This window comes from Micromys minutus (assembly GCF_963924665.1).
Source record: "Micromys minutus genome assembly, chromosome: 2".
NCBI lineage: Eukaryota > Metazoa > Chordata > Mammalia > Rodentia > Muridae > Micromys > Micromys minutus.
In genome coordinates this window covers 29,222,165-29,227,419 of record NC_137971.1, presented here as the reverse complement: position 1 = coordinate 29,227,419, position 5,255 = coordinate 29,222,165, and the positions used below count along the sequence as shown (strand labels likewise).

General features: G+C 41.4%; 1 pseudogene across 1 annotated transcript; it reads left to right on the top strand.

Moving 5' to 3' along the window:
* Window positions 1–255: 255 nt before the first annotated feature.
* Window positions 256–785, top strand: LOC308417506 (N-alpha-acetyltransferase 20-like; annotated as a pseudogene). The gene has a single exon. The product of its transcript is annotated as an N-alpha-acetyltransferase 20-like (transcript).
* Window positions 786–5,255: the final 4,470 nt, after the last annotated feature.

Below are 5,255 nucleotides of genomic sequence, written 5' to 3'. Positions count from 1 at the left end.
CCCTACTGTGTGGACCCTAAGGAGAGGCCTTGAAATCTCAGGAAGAACCAAGGAGCCCACCTGGCCCTGTCTTTGGCCTCCATCAGTGCACCAGCTTGGAAGTCTAATTGTTAGAACCTTAGAGCTAGTATTAAATTAGATGAACAGCTGATTGTCTGAAGTTCTGTCTGTACCTTAAACTCCTATGCAACAAACTACAACTAAGCTTACTTAATAGACTGATACCTGAGCCGGTTGGGGGCTGCCCACAGTGCAATGATCCCACTCCGGGCCTTCACCTGTGATGGATGACCAGTTCCACTTCAACAACGTTAACTTGGGTTCACTTACAGAAACTTAGGAGATTCCCTTTTACCCACAGTACCTTGCACACTGGCCAAACTATTTCACAGTTGCAGAGGCGCCTGGCAGAGAACTTGTGGGTTACATTATGGGCAAAGCAGAAGGCTCAGTAGCTAGGGAACAGTGGCACGGACATGTCACAGCTCTGTTTGTGCCCCCTGAATTCTGCCAGGCTTGGCTTGGTGGCTAAACTTCTGGAGTTAGTAGAGGAAATCTCAGCAAGAAAAGGTGGATTTTTTGTTGATCGCGTCCTAAGAGTATCCAGTCAAGTTGCCGTCAACACATACAAGCAGTGTCTACAGGATAGCCATTGAGTACGACTCAGCCAACAATGGGGAGCCCGATGAGGATGCCTATGGTATGAGGAAGGCACTTTCCAGGGACACTGAGAAGTGTTCATCATAGCATTACCTCATCCCGTGAGGCCCAAGGACCTTGACTAACCATGGGCAGAGGTTCTCAGGAAGGTGTACCAGACAGTTTGTGGACATATTATTTTCACAGGATGATCTTGGAGTTCTATTAGGAGGAAAGTAAACATTTACATCTTAAGGACTTCCAAAAATGCAGGCTATAATCTTACTTCAAATCTTATCCTTCCAATGAGCATTAGCATACTTGTTGGAACTGTTTGCCACAGTGAAATCCAGGCAAGGCAACTAAGTCAAAGGGATGACTTTTACTATTATGGTTGACAGTACATGCCAAGAAAAGATCCCCTCCATCCTCCTCCTAAATCCTGTGCCTGAGAACCACTGCTGCACACACACACACACACACACACACACACACACACACACACACACACTTTGTATTGATCTGTTAATTGAAGCTTTGAAAGTATATATGAAATGTATAAATCTGAAATGTATAATAAAACACATTTTTGTTTTCTGGAAGTTTGTTGTCTTTTAATCAGAATGATGGAGGGATCATTGTTTAAGATATGGTGCTTCTCTTGTTTTGACATATATATATATATATATATGTCAAATATATATATATATATATATATATATATATATATATATGTCTAAATATCAAACAGTCAGCTATAAATCAAGCACAATCATGTGAGTTAGCCAACTACCAGAACAGACCATTCACAAGTAATGCAACTACTTAGTAACCGCCAATCAGGTACTTACTATGCTTCCATGTTTGTTTAGAAAGATCTGCTGATCAGAACAAGCAGAATGACTATATTTTCTGCGACTGAAGGGAGCCCTCTTGAATGGAGAAGCCTGCGTATAGTGTTTGAGTGGTAAAGGGAGGAATGACTTCCCCAACTAGTGGCAGGAGTCTCTTCTGGCGGCTGGAGCAGTAAGGCAGAAGACCAAGGCACCAGTATTGGTGCAAGGTTTGTATTAGAACGTTGGCAACTAGATGAGAATTTGGGGTTTCGACTGGAAATGGGACACAAACCAACTCCTAACCACTTTCAAGTAGCTTGAGGGAGAAAGTTAAAATTGAAAACTTATTTAGAAGGTGACACCCGTGTTCCAAAGAAAACAACATGTGGCAGTGGAAACAAATAAAAAGAGGTAATTTAAAACCCGACTCTGTGAGCAATATGTTGGCTGGATAAAGAAAAAGAATCAAGGAGAAATATTGATTAAATCTTAATTTTTAGATTTGGTGACTGAGTGGGTGCTTTCTTTATATGAAAAATAAAGTAATAAGAATGTCAATTTGGAAACATTTTATTTTGTGTCTATAGATATCTTTTTTTTTGCATGTGTGCGTATGTGCACCATGTATGTGCTTAGTGCTGTGGAGGCCAGAAGAGGCATGCTGGAACTGGAGTTACAGAGGCTTGTGAGCCACCATGTGGGTGCTGGGACTTGAACCCAGGTCCTCTGGAAGAGCAGTCGGTGCTCTTCATCTCTGAGTCATCTCTCCAGCCTCTAGAAAGTTGTATTTCAAGTTCAATATTAGCTGTGTCTTATTAGGACATCTGCTGGATAAACAATTCTTAAGTTTAAGCACAATTTTAGGGCTCTAGAGTATATATATTATATATGCTATGAGTATGTATACATATTACAAAGCCTATCTACCCATGGAGAGATACTGAAAACTTAGTGAGTACATGTTGAAAGTAGCAACATGCAAAGATATAAGAACAAGATATAAGAATAAAACAGCAGCGTGAAAGTAGAGAAATCAAGGGGGGTTGACACTCTGATAATGCTAATGTTTGAAGGGTGGGCAGAGAGAAGGCTATAGGGGAATCCAAGCTGGTCAAATATGCCATGAAGATCACGTTCAGAACGACTCTATTCATTCCAGTTGCTCAAACTCTGTTCACAGACCCACCCAGTAATCTAGATTTTATTTCAGTGTCCTTGTGATTTGACTGCTATTAATATCTAAGTGTTATGTGAATTCAAATAACTATGAATTTAGGTCTGGGGGTAGCAAGCTATAAATATATATAATTGCCCTGTTTTATATGTGTGTATTTTTTCTATACTATTCACTCGAATGTTTGCTTTTAAAAATAGCCTCTTACCACCATATCAAATGATCCATTGCTTTTTTTCAACTCACTATCAAAAGCCAAGTAAAACAGAAAGGGTCAGAATACAATTCATTTTACAAAATAAGGGCACATTCTTTTATTTATTTATTTTTTACACTCAAGATTTTATTCCCCTCCTGGTCCACCCTTTGACTGTTCTACATCCCATTACCTCCTCCCACCACCCCAACCCCAGTCTCTATGAGGATGTCTCCACCCCACCAGACCTCTAAACTCCCTGGGGCCTCCAGTCTCTTGAGGGTTAAGTGCATCTTATCTGACAGAACCCAGAGCCAAGAGTCCTCTGCTGTATGTGTGTTGGGGGCCTCATACCAATGGGTGTAGGCTGTCTGGTTGGTGATCCAGTGTCTGAGAGATCTCAGGCAGTCATGATAGGTCCTTTTTGGTGAGAGCTCCATGGTTTCAGTAATGGTGTCAGGCCTTGGGCTGATTCTAAAGCTATAAAACTCAAGTTAAAACGTATCAGATTGATAAATCTGATACATAATTAACATTTTTTTATGAATGAAGTGGAAACTAAGAATATGGAAATACATTCTATTTTGTTAAGAACTATAATCATATCGGAACTTTAGAGGTGGCACCAAGGGGAGATCAAGGCTGGTGTCAGCTACCTGTGCAACCGTCTGTAAAACAAAGAAATAATCCAAAAATCCCAAGGAACCACTTGTCTCTGCCATTGCCAATATGAAGGGTTTTGATGGAAATCCGATCACTAATGTGTCAGTCGGCCGTCGGCGGGGGAGTAGTCAACTATTTTGAGAGGAGAAAATTCTGATATGACTTGTGATTCTCTACTTTTTTTTTATTAGAGTAGAAATGGGTTTATTTTTGCTCACTTTTCTAGAGATCAGGATTTGAAACAAGAACTTCTCTATTTCTTTTTTTTTCTCCAAGACCTTAAATCTCCTGTAAATGGAACATGGACAATTCCCACTTGTGGAATAACCACAAGGCAATTGGAAGTTAAATTGTTGAGCAGCCCGCATCTAATTGAAGTCTCTCCGTTTTAACTATTTTATTTTTAGCACCTGGAGCAGTCTGTAGCTTTTCTAGCCTGTAATCATGTTTATTTAAGAGCAGTGCAGTCTTTAGCAAGAAAATACAGACCTACCGGAACTCTCCTACTGAATAGGAGAAAATAGGAAGAGACCTGCAGGCTTAGGGTGCCGCTTAACCCCCATTTTCTTCAGTTATGGACCAAACACCCCAGCTTCAGTTCTAAGGCCTCGCCAAAAGCCTCCCCTTCCCCAGAGTGCAACAGATATGTGTATCTACCTGAACTGAAGGGGGCTGCTAACTGCCGGAAAGTTTAAGCAACCTAAGGAGCTGGAAGGCAGGAATGTTGAGAGAGATGTAAGGAAGGACTGGCTTGTGATGTTCCCAGGGAAGAAAAACTCTACCAGGGCCATGTGTATGACATCTGGGATTAAGAATCGGTGGATTGAAACCTTTGCTTCACAGGGACAATCAACAACTGTTAATTGGGGCCGAAGGATCAGGAGTGATTAATAAGAGAGGTGAACGCCTCTGGGAAGTATTCTTTTAAGGTCAGCACACAGGGGTTGCAGTACCTTGGAAGGTCCAGCTGGACACACATCTCAGTAATGTGAAGAGTTTCCCATCTGGTACTAGTTTTGAAGGCGTGAAGGGGTCAAAGGGAACAGCTGAGGTTTGTCAGTGAGAGAGTCCAGAAGAGTCCATTGGACAAACGGTGGTTCATGTTCTTATTTGTTAATTGATGGAGAGGAGCCGAGCTCACTATTGGTTGATCCTCTCCGGGGAGAGGATCCCGGGGACTGAAGGAAGGCTAGGTGGGCAGAACCAGGAAGCAAGTCAGAAAGCAGCGGTTCCTCCTGGGTTTTTATGTCAACTCATGCCTGGGTTTCTGTTCTGTTTTCTCGCCATGATCACGGGAGCCTCTTCATGTTGACTTCTGTGGTTTGTGACACGTATGCACTGATCTTGAGGAACTCCTGTTCCGGGCAGTTAAGGGTTTTAGATTTCTCTTGTCTTTAGCCTATCCTAGGACTTTCTTAAAGAATCTTCCCCATCGCTCCATGTTTATTTAAGTGAGAGATAATTCTTACAAATGAAATTCTAATTAGTGTGCTGGTTACCCCTAAGTGTCACACAGACTTCGGACCTTTGAGTATAAGACAAGAAAGGAAAAGGCCGTGTAAATGTGTTTGTGTATGTATTTTGTGCAGATACTATTGTAGACACACATCACAAATTTATAATGGTGCTTCGGCCAATATCATCACTAGATAATAACATGAGTTGCTTGAAAGACCATGGGCAATAATGATGTTACTTATCCCATAGGCTACTTATTAATCTTTAAACAGGAAAGAATATTCTTTCA